This window comes from Corvus cornix, chromosome Z, assembly GCF_000738735.6.
Source record: "Corvus cornix cornix isolate S_Up_H32 chromosome Z, ASM73873v5, whole genome shotgun sequence".
In the NCBI taxonomy this organism is placed as follows: Eukaryota; Metazoa; Chordata; class Aves; order Passeriformes; family Corvidae; genus Corvus; species Corvus cornix.
In genome coordinates this window covers 63,969,285-63,989,920 of record NC_046357.1, presented here as the reverse complement: position 1 = coordinate 63,989,920, position 20,636 = coordinate 63,969,285, and the positions used below count along the sequence as shown (strand labels likewise).

The following is a 20,636-nucleotide window of genomic DNA, read 5'->3' as shown; positions in this document are numbered from 1 at the left end:
TACCTCAAGCTGGGTGCCCCAGATTGTGTTCAGATGCTTTGCTACCTTTAGGTGTTTATACACACTGACAAGATGTAGGTGTGTGTGCTTCTCTGAACAGCTTCCTGTGGGGATGATATAGGAGCCTTTTGTTGTTTTGTATTTCCCAGCAACATAGTTATAATACTGATAGTACTGTTACAGACTGAATAAATAAATTAGAAAAAAAAACCTAACTGCTGTGGATTTGAACTTTGAACATTGCACACGCAGATGTTTTGGTATTGCAATGGAAGTAAAAAGATTTACAGGATGACTGTCGCAGACAAATTCTGAAGTGCTACCATCTTTTTTGAAGAATTGACTCTCAATTTTGATTCTCTTACTGTAAGCTCAAAATAATCAAGATGATCCATTCCTTGATTTTCTCTTAATGATTCTGTTTATGAAGCAAAGCACTCATATAGGAGCCAAGACTTGATTTATATGCTAATTGCTATTAGGACAAAGAGATATGCATTATTTGAGGGTTCTGACCTGCCTTCAAACACATGAATGAAATTTTTGTTTGAAGTCAAGATACTGCTTCTTGGATGCCTGTCTGTGAGCAGGCTCAGAGATGCTGCCTTTTCCAAGGGACTCTCCTGAAGAAAAGACACAGCAAATGACATGGGGACTCTAGAGCAGTTTTCCAAAATGCTTAAGGCAGGTACATGTAGCTCCATCCTACTCCTAAGATAGCATTGCAAACTTGCCTTGTGCTTGGGCTCTGACAGCAGAGTAAATCAAGGCCAAGTGGTGTAAAGTGTTCCCATGATTTCTTTCCTGGCCTCTATCTCTTCTGTCAATCCCTTTAGACCAGATTGGCTGGAAATGTTTAAGTGATGCAAGCTTGGGTACACCCCCACCTTGGCAAACCACATCTCCAGTTGCTGATAGAGCTCTTGGAGGTCCCCTTTTCAGGAGCAGGTGTGCAGTTAATTAGTTGGAGAGATTTAAATACAAGGTCAGACTTCATGAAAGGGGAAAGACCACAGGAGGATCCCCAGGGTGGGTACAGCTTGCAAACAAAGCACAAGTGATTCAGGCCTTCAGGGCAACTGATTGCTGTGGTTTAACCCCTAGCTGGTGTGGATAGGCAGAGAACTGTTCCCAAAGCTTTAATGTGCCACTAGCTAATGTAAAGCAAGGCTAAACTGGGCTGATAAACCCTTTCTTGAGCCAAGCAGCTGTTACACTGATTCTGCACTTGGTCCAGCCTCCTCTCACATTTTCTCTCCTGACTTTCTGTCAATCCATCTGTCATCTGCTCACTCCAGTGTCCCCAAGGACTAAGTGGTTCTCAGTACCAAAGAGGGCACCAAAGAACATTGGATGGCTCCCAGGCCTGCTTACCCAGGCCTATAACATAAATGGCATTTTAGCAAAAAACACAACTCTTACAGGTGGGGGGTGTTCAAAGCAGAGGCATAGGGACTCAAAAAGAGAAAACAAACCCCTGAACTGCTAAAGCCTGCAGGTAGTGTGTCTTTCTTCAACACCCAACAGCAAGTTTTGTAAGGAGCCTTTGAGAGCCATGGTTTACCCACAGAAATAGCTAATTATCATAAGAAGAAAGGAAGGGGGGGCTTTTCCTGAAACAATAACGGGACAGGGGACATAGGCACATAGTAAATACCACCTTTTAGATGAGAGTGAAAGACGGATCCTGGAATCACTGCTTCTAATTTTCAGCACTTAGCAGTGTTTGTCGTTCATTGTCCTGCCCAGCCCATTTTGTTGTATACTCCCCGGCAGGATGCCATCTGAAATTCTCCTTCAGTTATTGTCCATAAATACAGTATATTTCTGTCAACTGCTGTCATGCTTCGTTCCCTGAGGTGATGGAATTATGCTGTGAATTATGATATAAAACTCTAATTTTTACCACAGCTCTGTCATAAGGTACTATTTTCGCTGGCTAACCAGGGTCAGTGTATGATGTAATGTCCTTGGCATAGTAACATTTTTGCTACTACAGTTGAAAAGTGCTGGATGGTCTTATTATATTACAAATCCTATGGAGACTACAATAAGCATAATCTATATTTAAATGCAATACTTTCCTTCCTAACTTACTAGATACGGAGTGATTGAATGCAGGAAGTTGGTGAGTACCTTAGGTAATCAACTAATACTCTTTCAATAACTGTTGTTTTGCACGTGATTTTCTATGCCTTTTTATTGATCTATTTCCATTTGTGGCATAAGCCCTTGCATTTGCCTCCTAGCTCTTTAATGATATTATTGTAATAGTTAAGAAAGAAATTACAGTGATCTGTAGAGAATGTTGAAAATGTTGAAGACCACAAATGGAAGGCAAACCTAAAAATTTTAGATGAAACAACACATTTCTGTACCACTAAGGTTTCTCCAGAATAACTTGCATCAAAGGCTAGAAGCAGTCCTATGTGTAGGTATAAAAATCTGTAAATGTCTATGTGGAAAAAATGTTCTTTTTTCCTTGTCAAATGTCATCTAAATTGCACTTGTACTGTGGTCTTATGCTACTGCTAACTAGCAGGTCTCTCTGCTTTTCACTTTAACTCAAATGCAAAATAAATGATGTGGCCTTTAAAACACATCAGAGAAGGAAGCAGAGATGCTTCAGTGGATATGTGATTGAAGAAAAAGAATGGATCCAATTTATAGAACTCACTCCTGGGCCTGGGGCTTACACTTAGGGAAGCTTTCTCTTTGCTGTCACAAGAACCTGCAAACATCCTAATCAAAACAAAACCAAATCAGATCAATTTCCCCTGCTCTCATTAGCAAGGTTGCTTTGTTCTGTTGTGAAAACAAAAAGAGAACAGTGCAACAAAAACGTGTTACTGCTTGATTTTTCTGGTGTGAGGACACTCGGGTCTGTCTGAGACTTGGTGATATGACTGTAACGCAAATTGCCACTGTTAGGTTTTGAAATCTCTACAGGAAACACTTTATCGCTGCCTTCCCCTAGCAGAATGTTTCTCATTGATGCTGAAGAAGTGGCACCGGCAAGGCTGAGCCACTGCGGCAATTCACGTGCGGCTGCAGATCCCCAGGCAGCAAGGCAGGGAACCTGTCCACGGGCCCTGGCTGCCTTCCTGCTGGAGTAGCTCTGTTGCCAGGAGTGTCCCTTCCTTTCTCTGTGTCTGCAGGAGCCTGTGGGACCTCAGGCCTGACACACCTACTGCCTCACATACTGGGCAGAATAGTGTTAATTACATTAATCAAAGAACCCTCCTGGAGCATCAGATGATGTTTTGACATTGTAGAGATGATGAAGCTACTTAACATTCAGGCTGTAATCCCACAGTCCTTCCCTACCCACAGAAATCCTTGGGTTTGAACATATACTGTGTTGCATGGACTTAGCGTCCTGCTTCATAGACAACTCAGTTTAAACAGGACGAGTATGGAGTATGTTTGATCTCCCCTGTTTACTCTCATTAGTCTCTGAAGTTGAAGATCTGCTTATGCAAGCAATCTGCAGGGAGCAAGGGGAGGCTGAGGTACAGGCAGCTCCTCTAGCCCACTCAGTTTGTTGACAATAGGGTAGTTTCTATAACCCCTGAGATGCAGATTTTTTATACCCGTCTCCTGAACTCTGGTGTTGTGACAGCCACAGTTTCCTGGGGAAAGCTAAAGCACAGCCAAGTCTGATCTAGCTGTCTCTGCATCTAGACACGACTGACCCAATTATTCCAGGCGTTTGTGCATCTCGAAGCTCTGCTGGTCACAAGTGGTTAGTAACAGTGTGCAAACGAAACTGGCTCCCCACCCCCTTTCTGTTTTTGCAGGCAGCTTTTACCAGGGCACCTACACGGTCTTACTCTCTTCCCCAGCATGTACCCTGCTCTGTGGTTTTGATAGCCACTGTCATTCTGTATTTCGGTGCTTTCTTACTGGGTGGCTAATTTCTACTGCTTAGAAACACAGCATATCTTCTCCTCCGTTTTAGTTTCGCAGACTTCTCCACTGTCTGCTGCTATAGCTGTTAAAAGAACTGTGTTGTGAAAGCTATTCCCCTGAGCTGTGGGATTTGAGAAAATGGTTTCTTCATTGAATAATATATTTTTGCACATTGCAATACTGTTTGAATAAGGGGGTCAGATGGAGGATGGTGGCAACAGGCAGATCACCAATGAAACATCTTTTGTTGCCAGGGTCTGCACTTGCCTAGGGAGTGTGAGATCAAAGTTTGGTGTCTTCTTTTGATCCAGGAAATTGCTACAGAAATTCTGTGACAAAATCGCTAAGATGCTGGTGGAGCTGGGACACGAACCCTCGTGCTCTGTCTCTGTGACTAGTGTCCCAACCATTTGCACGCTGCTTGAAGTGTAAAGGTGCCACACAAAGTGGGAGGACTCACAGTAGAGAACAGTCTAACCACCCTTGCAAGAGCCCTGCCTCAAAACCAGAAAAGTAGACAAAGCTGTATAGAACATGAGTCACTTGTCCTCAGTGGTTAGAAAGAAGCAAGACCTTCCCTCTCTGCTATTCTGCTCACCCTTGAGCTTCGTGCTTTTTCCTCTACTTTTGTTACACAGGCTGCAAAATGAAACATTTCGGATTGTTTAGAATGCTAAGTTTATTTGGTACAAAAGTGAAATGTTTAGGTTTCCACTTAACTGGTAAGAATAAATGATGAATTGAGGAGTACCAAGTGGTACTTGGTACCACAATAAGGATTTAGCAACTGCAGTGCCCGTCCAGCAGGCTGACTGCACAGACTCCCTCTTCCCCTGAACTCCACTGCTGGGTCATTCTCCAGCCTCCAGTGACCAACTGTCCCCATTCATCTTCCTTGCTGTCCTAGCCTGTGGAAATGTGCTAGCATCAGCTGCTATTCCACAACACACCCCTCCTCTCCCCTGGTCTGCCTCTCATCTCTTGGTTTGCTGTACTGTTTCTCTCAAAGCACTTTCAGATCTCATTTTACTTCCTAGAAATGTTTATTGCTGGACCTCTTTGCAGGTGAGAAAAATGAGGGATACAGGACAAGTCAGTTACCCTGTTCACTCTCTTGCACCTCTGTAAGAAACAAGTGTGAGGAAGCTATGCACCAAAGCTAGGAACCACATTTTTCTTTTTGATTTTTTTTTTGTGATTGCTTTGTGATCAGCAATTGCTTTGTGATTTTATTTTTTGTTTTGGTGTCATTTCTTAACACCAGCAGTTGTCTCATCTTTTATATGACTGACAGGATAAACATTCTTCTGGAAGAAAAATAGGAGCATCCACAGAAACATTCAACTACCTCTTTCATGGATTTCACCCCTCTTTTTTTTCCCCTCCAATTTTTTTTTACTGTTTTTGTTTTATTATGACTTCTTTCTCTCCCAACACACAGCACGTGTGACCACCCTCGCACACATTGCAGGTGCCAGCTTATCGCTGCACCATGCCTGCAAGGTTCTGAATTCTGAAAGGGGCAATACCCAGTACTGAGCAATTACAGAAGAATTTCAGGGGGTTGTTTATTTATGCAAATACTATGCTTCTGGCACTCATGCTGCAGGGAAAGTACTGAATTCCTCACTCAGGCTATGGTTCAAAACAAAACAAAAAACCACGGAAGTTTAAAATAACAGAATATAGCCATCTGTAATTTGTTTTGTTAATCTACTGAAAAATATGTTTGTCTGGGTCCTGACGTAAGTTTTGTCCCTGGATCCATCAGTATTACAGAAAACAAGCAGATACTTTCTTCTTCCCAAACAGTATATTATCCTTTTCTTTTTTTAGGCATTTTGACCTGAAACTGTACTAAAATAATCTGAACATTCCTCTAGGATATCATTAATAAATGACATGGAGTCACAAGATGTATCTGAAAAGTTTCTGGATTCATTCTCCCCTTCTTCTTATCCTCTCTCTTTTACCTTGTGTCCAAGAGGCAGATAACTGCAAATGGAGATTTGCAAAGCAGTGCAGAGGGTTGATTTTAATGGCAGATTCATGGCTAATCCCATGCAATGCTTTCATATTTCAACCCCCACTTCATAGTCACTGGCTGGAAAAGGCTGCAGAGGTAATCTGTGAGCTAATGCACATGTCTGCTAAGCATTACTTTTCAGCACAGTCATGTGGGCACTGTGCTTTGTGGCCCAGGAGGGCTGGGAATATGAAAGGGGCTGCTGCAGGTCTGGGTGCAGCACCACTGCAACCCTCTTCAAATGGTTTGGTTTGGCCTGGAGAAAGCCCCCATCTCTGGGCTCCCAGGCTTTAGGACTGGGATGGTGTGCACCCTAAGTCTATGTGCATCCATTGGTGCAGTAATGCTCCCGGGACTAAACTATGGCTGCTATTAAAGAAGGGTTTGTGGTGGGCCCCAGTGGGGTCTCAAGCACCTACATCAATCTGAGGCCTCAAAGAGTTCCTCTTTTTCCCACCACAGAGCTCTGCACTGGGCTCCTTCCCCAGCACAGGCTACAGTGAGCCTCCTCATACAGCAGTCCATACACCCATTCACCTTGTGGCCCCTCTGCAGCCATAGTTTTGGCAGCAGTGCCTTTAACTGGTGCATGTAACTGGTCCCACTGCAACCTGCCCCAATCGCACTCCCCGTGTCTGTCAGAGCCCCTCTTGAAATGAGCTTTTGCTGCATTTTCCTTGGAGGATGTTAGCTGGCTGATGGGGAGCCCTCGCTTAGCTGCATGCCGTGGCACAGTGATTTAAAGCTGCAAGGTGAAGTCACTGTTAATAGCAGAGCAGCAGGAGGGCAGTCTTGTAATGAAATAGGAGTTATGTTGCCTGTTTTCAAGTATGGCATTTAATTGTCACTAATAATGCCGTGAATCATTATTATGCCTATTTTAGAGAGGTTTTTCTCTGACATAAGAAAGCAACAAATGGTAGTACCCTTTTGGTATACCGAGGTATCCACATAAGCCGTGGGATACTACAGTGTGCATAAATCTTGCCTGTGTAGTCTGGCTGGTGTGCAGGTGATGGGGGATACAAGCAGAGACTAGAGCTCCAGGAAGGGTGCCCAAATCCCAAGGAAAGGATCAGAAGAGACCAAATGGCTGCAGAGGGTGCTCCCTTGTGCTGTCAGGAGACAGCCCACACAGCTTGTCTCTCCAGCAGCTGTGTCCCTCAGCTCCCAGGGCAGCCCTTAGAGCAGGGTGCTATGGGGGATGCTGAGATGGTGGCACTGCAGGTAGTGGGTGGGCATACAAACCTGTTCTGGGGTTAGCTTTGCCAGGAAACTCATAGCCTGCAAGGAGAGCCAGGTAAATGAAGTGCTCACAAGGGCCACTGCAACAGCAGTTGGATCCATGTCCCCAGGGTGCTCTCTTGCCTCTTGCTGTGGGCAGAAGACCCTAGACTTGAACTTGTGGGCCTTCCTGCAGGGCCAGAAGAGACAGTTCCAGGACCCTCAGGAGCAAGCTGGGCTCATCACCTGGTGACCTGCTGTGGTGCACAGAGCCATCATGCAGAGCTCAAGCAGAAGAGAAAGCAGGAAAACCTGGCCTCTGCATCCCACCCAGCTTCCAACGCTCAGATGCCTGTAACAGCATCAGTGTCCTTGAGGTTTCCATGTCCTCACTCAGATTTGTTTGAGTTCTGCCAGAAGGATTCAAGTTACTGCATAAGAGGGATTACTCACAAGCAGAAACAGCTGGTTCCCCCTTAGGAGTTGCTTCCTTTGGATCTAGGCTTAAAATATGCAATTTTTAGCACCTGCACCTTGTTTCCAGATGAAAGGAAGCAGCTACAAAGCTGTGATGGGTAGAGCACAGTTGAATGCCTCAGCAACTTTCTTCCCTATGAAATGAAGTTCCACATACCTCAGAGATGATCCTGAAGCAGGTGTGGAGGATTTTCCATGTCTTTTTCCACATTTTTTCACTAGTGAGGGGCCACAAGTGATGGGTGTGATGGTGCAAAGACAAGTCTGGCTGCTATCGCATTTTTATTTTTTAGGTAGATTTTGGTTCTCTTGTTGTATTTGGGTTTGTGTTTGTTGTTCAAGTTTTTTAGCAGATGGTTTTGGCTTGTACAGATGTATGGGAGACATTTTTCTTCCCTCAAATGCCCAGGTGATGGGAGGTTTTGCATGGATGAAGCGCAGGATACATAAGGTGCTACAGGTAGAATTACACAAACTGATTATCTGAAGAACGGATAACTTGTGAATGGCCTTTATCATTTTAAAATATATTTAAGAACAGGGAAATGACTGAGTGATTCCCAAACAGCTCAACAAAAGCTGCAGTATAATCCTGGAATATTTTTCCTGATGGTTGTCAGATGCTAACTGGGGAAACAAACTGACATTCACCAAAGATGTCTGTATTTATTTCAGACTAAATTATGTTAACCTAGAAACAGGATCAGACAATTATCCAGAGGCTACTCTTTAGCTTGTTGTTCAGCTGGCAGTAGATAACCATGTTGTATCACATTTTTAAGATGTAGGGATTCAGAACAATCAACTCAGGCTTGCTCTTTAGTAATTTTTGTTCTTCTTTGTGGAGAGATTTTACCTCAGAGTTTGGAGAAGATATATAATCACTCACTGCAAGACAAGAAATTATTTTACAAGAACAAATGCTGGTTGCCATGGTTTCCAAGAGGGAGAAAATCCAAGGTCATTCACTGAAAATACGCCACAACAGTCAGCAGTGAGGATACTCCCTCACCTCACCAAGTAACCCTCCCTTGTCTGTAGATATATTCCTCCCATCTCCTTTGGTATGCAGCTTCCTGTTTAAGCCACAATAACACTGATAAGAACATGATGTGAAACACCTGCAATATGTCTGGAAATAAACAATCAAGCCTGGATTTACGAGCCTGTGGGATTTCACAGTTGGCTGCTTTCTGGCTCGTTTGTGCATCTCCTGGAAAACCTGACCTACCTGCTGGGTTTGCCAACCAGGGACTTGCAGGTCCACCTGAAGGAAAGGCCAGAGTAGCCCCACATGGATGGGCTGGCACGTGGACAAGCAAATGGAAAAAACACCTGAGATGGGACCCTGCATTTACAGTTATGCTAGAAATAATGTCAAAACCTACATTTTGTGGGTTACTCTTCTGGGTCTGAAGTACAAGAAAAATTGTGTTTCTTTCAATGACTGAGGTTTAGGCACCATAACTGCTCCTGAATGTCACAATAGTGACCTATGTGCTGGTGACAGTAAAAAAGATGGCTTCAAACAAGCAAAATCCAGCTCTGTGACCCTTCAGCATCCCAACCATGACACCAGAAGGCTTTACACTGCTGGAAATCCAGCATATCAACACAGCAATTAGATGAAGATTCTCCTTAAATTGGAACTGCCAGGACAAATTAATTAATAGCTAATATTATTCAGCTGTTCATTTGAAATGACAAATTTTCATTCTATCATGAATTTACACAGGCAGGTACATAAGCTTTTTGCTCATGATTTTACAAATGCAAAATCTGTGTGCACATCATGCCATGACAAACTACAGTTTACTAAACTTGACTCATGAAAAGTAAATGCAACCCTCTAAGAGGTGTCCAAAGCCTTATTAGTGTAGCAAGCATATTTCTTGCATGATGGTGTGTGTATGTGGTGCCTCAGTTACCAGTGCCATAAAATCAATCACCCTTGAGTACTTGCTAATTTCCATTTCTGTCAATTTAAAAACAACAACAACAATGTATTAGATTAGAAGTGACAAGGGAAATGGCTACATTAAAGTGATATAAATAACATTTTGCAGTGGACCATTGGCTGCACTGTGTGCACAAATGCAATTCAACTTGCCAAGCCACATGTCAGCAACTGAACATCTTGTGCAGGGGGAAAATACTTGTTATTAGAGTGTACAGGCTGCCAATGCAACCAACTCCTTTTTTGACGAGGTTTCTGGAGCCAGATAGGCAAGAATTCTAGAGTGGGACTAGATCTTCTGCTGCTAGCTTGTCATTCAAATCAGAAGAGATCGATGTACAAATTGATTATAGAGAAAGAGAAGCACTGATGGAGATTCAAGGGCTGAATTTTACAAAGGATTTAAGGACCCAAGCACTGTTTAAGTCCTGCTTTCAGCATCTAAATTCCCATCTCCCTAACCCTTCAGCACAACTGTCACCTCTATGGAAAGCCTGTTACTGTCATGGCACTGCGGTTTTGCCATAAAGCTGCCCAAATGCACAGAGGTGGTTCTGAATTAGTGTACTCTTGCCCCAGTGTAAACAGTGCTTTAATTCTCTAACACTTAATTCCCCTTGGGTATTGAGATGTCTGACCCTGACTCCCAGACTTCAGAGGCTTTTATCAGAAGTACAAATAGAAATTCCACAAGTGGTAAATACTTAGAAATGTTCCTCATCTGGTACTGGCAAGCAAGTCCGTGCACCCAACAGCTGTGACCCTGGCCTGGAAATCTGAAGAATAACACTCTCTGTTGGTCTACCTCTGACTCATTATCTGTCCTTGAAGGAATCATGTTGACCTCTCTGTGTCCTGATTTTCTCAGCTTTTATAATAACAATGATATATTCCCACACTGAAGCTATCAGGTTGGAAAGTGCTAACAATTATTTCTCTGTGACCCCTTTGTGAAAGTCAGAGGGACCTCTTCTATAAGAGTTCAGATGCTGACCCGTCTTAATTTCACAAAAGTTTCTTTTGATCTGTCTTGTCTGTTTTCAGCCTCAGGTCTAAATTGTTGAGTGAGTCAGATATATGGGGTTTGACATGTCATATCTCCAAAAATGTTATTTGATCAGGAAATCTACTCTAGGTAGGTATAGATACTTTGGTTGAGTGTATGTATTCATAATATTTGTACAGGAATTATTTTTTTTTAATAAAAAGGAAAATAGGAAAGAAAAGGGAAAAAAAAAGAAAAAGGTAAAGAAAATGGAAAAAAGAAGATAAGGAAAAAAGAAAATGAGAAAAAGTGAAACCACAAATATATTAAAAATATGTTGCCAATGCATTTTGGTTTTAATTGTGTTACCTCTGCCTGCAGATGAGACATACTTAAAAATATGTCCCTCTGTTTAAAACCAAACTATTCAATATGGAAGACTAGATTGTACTGTCTAGCAGTACCAGAGCATTCACATGACTTGGAAGTCCTAGGAAACAAAGAAGAACAGTTTCAGGCTGTCTGTGCAATAAACCAACAAACTATTTTGATGATGTATATAGAAATCACTATTTCTGCATAAACTTTCCTTTCTGAACTTTAAAAGAAACAAGTTCGATTTCCTTAAGGAGTCTGCAGGGAATGTGTGTTAGGCATTGCAATAGTACCTGCTATGCCAGCAGAGCTGGTAATTTCCTTCCCTCTCCTAGTACACATACCTAAGATGAAATTCCTGCAGTTTTCCCTTGTTACATTTAGGATTTCTATCCGTTTTCTGCTCACTAAATCATAGTTTTTTCTATGTAAGGCTGTACCACAGTCTGATACACGTTGAGCTAAGGAGGCGAGGGGCACATATAGAGATCATCCTTACAATGTCATGTTCCTACTAAATTTTAAAATACCATTTAGGTTGTCTCTGTCTTTCCCGTCCACATTATTCCTATAGAAGTTCTCATTTTCAAAGTCTTTGTTTTCTCTTTTTCTCTCATGTTTGTCCTTTTCCCGTATTTTTGTTTGGTTGGGGTTTTAAAAATTCTTTTAAAAAGCTTTCCATCCCACAGCTTAACTTTCTTCTTGATTCAGTTTCTCTGGTGGAATTTTCTCATTGCAAAATTCCCCTTTCCCAGCATGTACATGTGCACAATCCATGGCACTACCCATGATTTTCTCTCTGCTAATTTTCTCGCTGTATCTCCAACTTTTCCTTCCCCTTGTCCTCAAGGCCACTCGGCCCTCCCCTGCCTGCCCAGCAGCACCTCTCATCTCTCCTCCAAACCCCAGCCTCCCTGCTGATTCTCACCCACACACAAGAAGAAGGCCTGTAAGAAAAAAATAAGCAAATTTTGCGAAGAGATATATAGGTGTATACATAATTTTAATATTTTCCATCTTCTGACTAATCATCATTTGCTTACCATCTCTACATGCTAATCTTCTTGTACAGGTTACAGCTGTTTGCCAAAATTGCTGTACTACCAAGAAAACAACCTTCAGTATGGCAGTTAAGTGATTAAAAAGAAAATGTCTCCCACAATGTCACAGTAAAAGTAACAGACTACATCTCCCAGCACAGCTTATGGGCAGGAAAAAAATTCCCACTTTCCAGCCACCCTCTCAGCATGAACTACAGAAACAAAAGTACTTTTCTTCATCCCACTAATTTACTCTCGCTCTCCATGGTGGAATTGATGCTGTCATTTTCATCCTTTAGATTTTAGCAGTCCAGACGCCAGTGTAATTTATGCCTTCTCCGATCCTATTTTTCCCCCCTGCTGGTGGCTTGGGAGAGGAGTTGCACATACCTGTACACAACGCGTGTGCGTGGAAGATGGCTTTGTGATTTTTTCAATGTTGAATCTAAGAGTAAAATAAAAAGACATGAAAGACAAGCTGGGTCTGACAATATTATTGTACTGATCGTTCACCTATTCTTGTAGGAGAAGACTGGCATAATGCCATGAAACAGTCTTAAACCAATAAATATCTTCTGATGTAATAGATAGGGAAATGTGTTTTCAGTTCCTGCTTCCTACATCACAAAGATACATCATGTGGACCAAATCAAATTACATATAAAAATAAGGAAGAAGAAAAGAGCCAGGTATATCTGCTTTATGTCATCTCATAATAAAGGAAAAATTCCCCCGTTTTTGATCAACAAGTCAATTCAGATGAGTATATCATATTAATAAAATCGTAAATTTCCCAGTGTTATTAGTGTAATCTTATAATATTTGTTTCCCAACTACAGTTTCGTTCAAATGAACTTCAGCTGATTTTAGAGCCAGAAGACAAAATCCTTTTGTGCTTCACACAGAAACATTTTGGGAGGACCAAAAAGGAAGAAGATGAAATTACCTGGACATAAAGCAAAAGGAGAACCTATCTGTAACCATCTCCTGTCACATCTCATGTGAATTGTAGCCTGGTAAAGGCTACAGTAAAGATGGGCAGTTTCTGTGATCCAGGCCCTCAGCACGCCTGCAGAGATATGGAAACATCATCTCTTTAGCTGACTTGATGATCTCATGTCAGATCTCAAAATCTTATTCTATCATTTTATCCCAGGTGGTGAATTTCTGGAATGTTTTCAAGATCCACTCTTTCACTGTAGTTTCAACCAACCACTGTTGATTCCTCTTGCAGCTGGTCTTTAAAAACTATCCTTCTTGCCCTGCTGGTGAAGAATACACGTGTTTCTGGGTCCAGAATTCAGGGGGACTGGGGCTGCTGGTAAAGGAGTGAATCCAAATCTCTCCTGTACTATCCCAGCTGCATGGGAAAGTCCGATGTGGGAACTTGGCTGTGCTTGGCAGTGTTGAATTAATTACTGTGAGGTGTAAAGAGCATCCATAAAAGGCTAGAAGGTCCAGATGCTGTTAGAGAACATTGGCAGAAACAACAGGATGAAGCTGTGGAGTGATTAAGAGCCTCTGGAAGACAAGCAAGGACATGGAAAAGAAAGTGTTTTGAACCTGTGTGCCTATGGATACAGGAAGCCTTCTGCTGGTGGTGCAGATCAGCAGAGCCCAGGAAGTCACCAGGTTTTCCCAAACAGGAGGGTTCAACCCTCCTGGTGGGTAGATGCCCTGCCATTAACAATAAATGGAAGAAAGGATCAGGAGGCTGCCTAGGGGCTGTTTGGGAGCAGTGCTTTGGGTGATTCAAGGGTTTAGGTCACAGGCTCATCAAGGTTTTAGTGGGCTATAGCTAGCAGAGGTGTAGGTATTAACCAGCACTCATCATCTGCCCGTTGTCGGCATTGTGAGAAGGATGTGGCCCCCAGGGCATCTGGGCTGTAAGCTGCTCCTCTGAGATGGGCAGATATGGGGGCAGCAGCAGGGTCACTGCAGAAGTCAGGTGAAGAGGTCTGCTCTCTGGTTCCGCTCTTTCCCAGTGTGTCCTTTATGCTGCATATGCAAAGAAAGACTGCTAAGAGCAGCCCTCTGGGTACCTCATGGGAATCCCACTCTACTGCCACATTTCGCTGCCCTCTGGCCTATTGCTTGTGGGTGCAAAGCAGAACTCATGGCCCAGACAATCTCCTTTTGTCTCATCCTTCTACAGGCAGCTGTTTTGCTCTTGGCTTGCAAAGGACTTAATCTGGCATTTATCCCCTGTAATAAAACAAGAAATGTGTCCACCTTGGCCTCTGTCCAGCATTTTGTCCAGCGGCAGTGAAGAGATCTGTGGTGGGTACAGCTGGAGGTCAGGCAGTGGGGATGGGGAGAAAGGCCGCTTATAAGACATTAATTGCACTGTATGCAACTCTCTCATGTCTTTCCTCTTTCTTTCATGCCCATATTTCTGAAAGGCCAATAACCACCTTATTGTTTCCATCTCTACAAGCAATTCCATTCTTTCTGTTGCTCTTTCTTTAGTACATAACTGATCCACAAGCTAGAAGCTATTTGGCCTTCAGTGCTCCCTTGGAAGCATTATTTGGTTAATGCTTCATCAGAAATAGAGACACTTGTGCTTGATTTTATACAGTTTGAGATTTTTCTCTGTCTGACCCACTTTCTTCCAGAACAAAGCCTCAGACTGAAATGCCGAACTGGAAGGACACAAAGATCTGATGCAAATTGAGATAGTATAAGTCTGATGAAGCTGAAACAAAACCAAACACAGATCCTGGTTGTCTGAGTGGTTATCCCTTCCTTCTTCTTGCAAATAATGAATTTGCCTCCTGGAATTTTTCTGCTTTTCTGCTGCCTTTATTCTGGCCAGTTCATAAGAGAGTTGCCTGTCATTGGGGGAAACAATGGTATGCACTCCTTGCTGCCACTGTATGAAACCTCCTGTTTCAAACAGAAATCAGAGTAGGTTTAAGTGACATCAACCTCACATCTTTTTGCTGTCCACATCTTCTCTGCTCTCTCTGCAGCCTGCCACTCTTCTCATTAACCCGGATTATGTTGAGGTGACTAAGTGACTTTTCATCACCTATTTCCCCTCAGACCACTAAGGTTTGAAATGATAACAGGTTTTGTTAAGAAGATGTAGGATTCCTCAAGATGATCCGTCTTGGCTTGAAACCAAAAGCAAAGGGTGTTGAATAATTAGTGTTGGCCTGTATATCCATGTGAGGCTAGAGAGACAGGGCTGAGTATGGAAAATCACATCACTCTGTAAAAACATTAACAGCCTCCTCATATCTGTTGGAACAAGTTCGCTGAGGTCATGGATTAACTCACAACATTTTCCTATTCCATATTGAAATTCTATTTAACAAAATTAAATAAACATACATACATACAAGTGTGTTTCCAAGCCAAAAAATACATGATCTCAAAAAACAAATAATTATTACAAATACATAATCATAATAAGGTTAAGAAACTGGAGACTTGGGAAAGGAAAACCTTTGTTCTTGGACCTTTCTTACCGTATCAAACAGATGATTCCTTCTACTCTAACTTCTTGTGAGATCTTGACTCAGCTACAGTTAAATGCTTTGTCTACACTTCTTACTCTCACTGCTGTCTAGAAAATGAGATAAAATTTTGGGAAATCTGTGTATAATATCATGAACATCCTTGGCAAATGATCCGGAAGCTGACACTTGCTGGGTTGAATGTTGCTCTGGGGCTAAGTGAAAATTTCAAACACTCCTGTGCATTTTTCATGTCTATGTAAACAAAGTTAGCAGTTGCATGCATATTGCCATTCCAGGTAAGCTTTCAATTAATATGGATGCCCTTTACATTAAAATCTCAAAGGCAACGTTCCAGGAAAGGGTCTGTTCCTACATTCGGACTCCCTCCTAGTTACTGTAATGACTGTAGATTAAGATGTTATCAACCTGAAATGCCAATGATGTTGGCAAGCAGCCAGTTTGGGATACACAAGTGAATTCGGGTATGAATAAAACTGTTTAACTTAAAATCCCCCATGCTGGGAAGAGAGGGAAAACAAATAGCAAGCCAGCTGTGCAATAAATCCATTCCACTGAGTTACTGCACAGAGACAACTGGGTGCATATTTATCATTTTCCCTCTAAGTGTTAGGTCTGTTTTATTTCATATTTTTTCTGTGGCCTAATCTTCCTTAGAAACCCCCATTTTGTTCTGCTTTATTACTATTAATGAAATATTACTCTTGCAGTAATTTGGGAAAAGGCATGAAGCTACCAACATGACTGGATTACAGGGACATGATATCAGTGGCTGGAATGAACAACTGGTTCCCATAGAGAATCTGGGAAAAAGAAGCTCTGTTACAGCCCTCCAAGGTAAGGAGAGATTGTCATTCAAAGGACCCTAACACAGTGCCCTGTAAATTGATACTGGAGTGTGTGAAGTACTTCACCTACAATTGCAACACTGAAGTGAAACATAGTGAAATACCTCAGCGTGTGCAAGAGGGATCCTATTGCCCCTAGGACAGCAACTCATCAGTCGGATGAAGCGCAGCTCAACTCCCCACACCATGGTGCTGGAGCAAATGTGCTAGTTGTCCTTGGGAAGCAAGGAAGACTACTTTTCTCAAGGACTGATCTCAGCAAGTCCTCATATTTAGCCTGAGTGATCAGTCTACAAATCAGGATTTGTTCAAAAAAAACAAAGATGAAAATGCAACTACCTTGTAATGAGTCTGACATACTGTTCTTGCATCTCTTTCAGTTAGCAGGAAGCAAGAGGGTTTGTGATATATAAATTACAATATAATCATTGCTTCAGCAAAGATCAAGTGTATTTACTTTGTATGAAAAACATGCTTTTAAGTCACCTTTTTTCTTATAAAAAAGACTGAAGGGTAAGTTCTGAGTGGGGCACTTAGAAACATCCACTCAGACTTCAGCATCAAATTCATCACTGATATAAGAATGTCTCTCCATGATTCTAGGGTGCTGCTGGTTTTGTGTGTAGTTTGACATGTGTCAGTTTCCAAACAGAGGTGCCCCAGCTTTCCCTGCTGTTGAACTCCTGGAAGCTGAGTTGATACTAGTGAGTGTGGGTGGGTTTGGTACAAGTCTTGCTAGACCCATGCCTGAGAACAGCTTTATCTGCATTACGAGTAGAGGAGGAGGCAAAAACATAGCCTGCCGATTCGATGCAGCTGTGTTGTGTAGGAGTCTGATTTGCCTTTGTGCAGATGAATTATACAGCCAAGGAATTTCCAGCTCTTGGCACAGGCTGCTAAAGCATGGATAAGCTTAGTATTTCTTTGCTTCCCGCAAGGACGATCCTCATGAGCTGGAAAAATGTAACGTAGAGGGGAGTCCAAAGACTGCCTCTAAATCTAACTCTCAGATTGGAACTGATTCTCCCTGAAAAAGAGGTAGAGAAATCCTTTCAACACCTAACAATTAGCTCTCCTCACAGAACAGTGCCCGTTGCAGCTCAGTAGCCTTTAGGCCTTGGGCAGAAGAGACGAAGTGTGCTTCACACTGATTTTCTGGTTCACCTGCAACTTGAATTGGCACAAATCCTTTTAAGCACCTTCAGTAAACTTTTATTTTGCTAAATACTTGAGGGCAGTGACTATCTCAAGGTAGAAGCTTCATTAAAATCCACCTGTCAAAGACTACTTATTTTGGATGAAGTCAGTGTTTCCTTTAGAATATACTGGCTCTGTGTCCAATAAGCAGTGAAACCTTCATATTCAGGGCCTCATTTACTGGAGGGAAAAGGCAGCTCAGTCTCGCTTGTCGTGATGTGTTCTGCCTAGCCTGTGCCATACTTCAGACAAAGAAAATATTATAATCAACTAAAATTTGAAGGGTTGTGGAGAAATAGCTGTGGACAAATACAGAAGAATTCAGCCAGTCTTGGAATTTACAATCCTCAATTTGATCCATCTGCTTCACAGATTTGAGGATTATTTGTGAGGTTAAGTATGTGTCACCTGTGCTAATCTCTAGTTTGAAAAAGAAAAATTAATTGCAGCGTACTCAGAGAACAAAACCTGCCTGGCTCATTGAGGTCAGCAGCAACTTGAATCTTGCTTGTTCAAGATATGGCGATTTTTTTCCTTGTTTCTTTCCTTTCTTAGAGAGGACCCAGGTTGAATAGCATCTTGTGATGATGATGCAGATAAAGCAAAGCATCTTGTAACTTAACATAGAGACTGAATTCCCAGGAAGTATTTAGATCTTGGATGACTAGGATGTTTTGTTGAACATGTCACACTAACACACTAATGCATGCTAACAATCCATTGAGTTCATAAAGTTTGAAAAAGCACTAACAAAGGACAGATGATGCAAGACAGGGAAAAAAAGGAGCAATTTGTTTTCTCAATAGAGTTGATGGATGCTTGAAAATCAAACATGACATACTTGTTGGAAGCCAACATCTTCCATTGTCCTGCTGAACCTCCCCTCTGTTTGCTTTCTTTTCCCTATTACAAATGAAATGTTGGAAGAACTGGTATATTTAATAACTTACCGTGGTGTCACTGTTCTACAGAAATCCTGCAAGAGTTTCTTTTTTTTTTCTCTTTTTTTCTTTTTTTTTGCCTGCTTAGGATCAGGCCATTATATTCATGTGGAAGCTAAGATATAAGTGAAGCAGAAAAAAATGCACCCAGAAGAACCACTCAATAAGGACAGAAGCAATGCCCAAGTCCTTCTCTTCCACACAAGTCTACCGAAGCCTTCATAGGAGCATCCTTTGTGAGGGGAGGAACCTTGACACCAGGAGGGGATTGGCTCTGAACTCCATAGCTTTAGTCCATGTCAGGATGGAAATTATTTTAGCAACAGTGCTTAGGACAGCTGATTGGTTTACAGATGCCTTCTCCCTTCCTCTCTTACTTCACGCTGCAACTGTTACCCATTTGGAGACTTTGGTACAAAGTCAACAGGCAGAGTTTGCCAAGTGAATTCCCCTCTTCTAATAGAAGTGTTGACTGTGAAGCAATTGTGGATTTGGTTTTTGTTTTCTTGTTCATTTGTTAGTTTTTGTGTGTGTGGTTTTTTCACCAGAAATAGAGAAGAATTCAAATTAAACAGATTCAGAATTGAGAATTTGCTTAATAGATAGAAATAATGACTAAGAAATGTTACCCTAAAGCAACTCAGTTACTTTTATTCAAAAATCTAGCTGCACTGTGAAATACAGCAAGTTGTCTCAGTCTACCTGAAGAAATGAAACATGCATGGACTTAGACTAGTTTAGGGCCTCAGCCAGTTCTGACAGCTTTATTGAAAATTACTGACAAGTACAAATGTTGCAAGATGCTTGTCTATGTCATGTGAATTTTAAATATTGCTCCATGACTCTATATTGGTAAACAGAAATCCATCCTGTTCTTTCCAAAACTTTTATATTTGATGTGTAAAACCACCTAAAAAGGCTTCATGCTTCAGAGGCAGGACCCATAGCTGCCTGATTGTGGGGCAGCATTTTAGGAGGCAGCACTCTGTGGCTGACCTTCAAAGGTGTGATCTTTGTGACTACTTGTTGACCTACATTCCCTTCTTTAAGGCAGCTGGCTGTGGCATCCCACCCTTAAGGGGAAGGAACACCCAAGACTCATAGATTCTCATGGCCAAAAGGAACAACAAAAATCAGAGGGTCCACAAAAGCCCACAAATTTCATTAGTAACTTACACACTTGGGATTTAAATTGGTATGTTAGTTTCTGGACTGTATAAGCACAGGCCAGTGGCTTTAGGATAAAGAGGTACAGTAGAAAGGGAGGGAGGGAGGGAGGAAGGCAGGAAGGCAGGAAGGAAGGAAGGAAGGAATCAGCAGTCCTGATGGCTCCAGCATCAATCCAGCTGATGGCATGTCCATGTATCACCCAGGCTTGGTGGGGGTACCTTTTTATAGACAGGTTTTCCCCACCCTGGAGCTAAGTTTCTCACTTTCTATACAAATCAGTTATCATGCACAGTTCATTCTTTCAGACCTTTCCGGAATTGGGCCAGAGGGCTTTGGGGGTCTTGAGTGGTCTTGATTCCTCCCCTACAAGGTCCATGCCCACTTCTCAGCCTCATTCCTGCCCTTGAGATGTACCTGTACTTCTGCTTATCTGTAGGAGCCATAACAAGGATGTTTGTCCCAGAAAAGTGCTGCCCTATCTCTGCATGGCCCCTTCTCCAGCTGCATCCTGTTCTTTCTCACAGGTTGTTATTACCAACAATCCTTGGCTGGCTCCACAGCTATCTGTCTATCGGTGTTTGACACATACACATCAGTCCCCTTATCTTCTAGGCTTCTGCACTGGCTTACTGGGACCAAACCTCTGTTTATTCCTTGCTTTATTCTTTTCTTACCGATTATTTAAAACCAAACACAGAACATTAATCAGTGAAGAGCTAAACTAGGCACCTAGCTGAACTGCAGTCTAATCCCATCTGCTCTGCTGGAGGCTTCCAGTGCATCTGGGTGACATCAGGGAAGGGGATTCGACAGTCTTATATCCCATGCCCATGGCTACATAATGTAGTCCTCCTTCTCTACTGTCTAGACCTCCTTGGTTACTTACTTGGATCTGAGAGCTTTGACTTAAACATTCTTAAAATGTTAGCAAGGGAATACTCTGGGAGACTGTTTTAATGGCTGTTCCCAAAACTTGGCAGCAGACTTTCTCTATGACAC

The 20,636-nt window shown here is 42.2% G+C and overlaps 1 long non-coding RNA gene across 1 annotated transcript; it reads left to right on the top strand.

Moving 5' to 3' along the window:
* Positions 1–2,040: 2,040 nt before the first annotated feature.
* LOC120411469 lies at positions 2,041–19,708 on the top strand. Its single transcript, XR_005603771.1, has 3 exons — positions 2,041–2,128; positions 16,192–16,318; positions 18,556–19,708. It is a non-coding gene; the product is annotated as an uncharacterized LOC120411469 (long non-coding RNA).
* Positions 19,709–20,636: the final 928 nt, after the last annotated feature.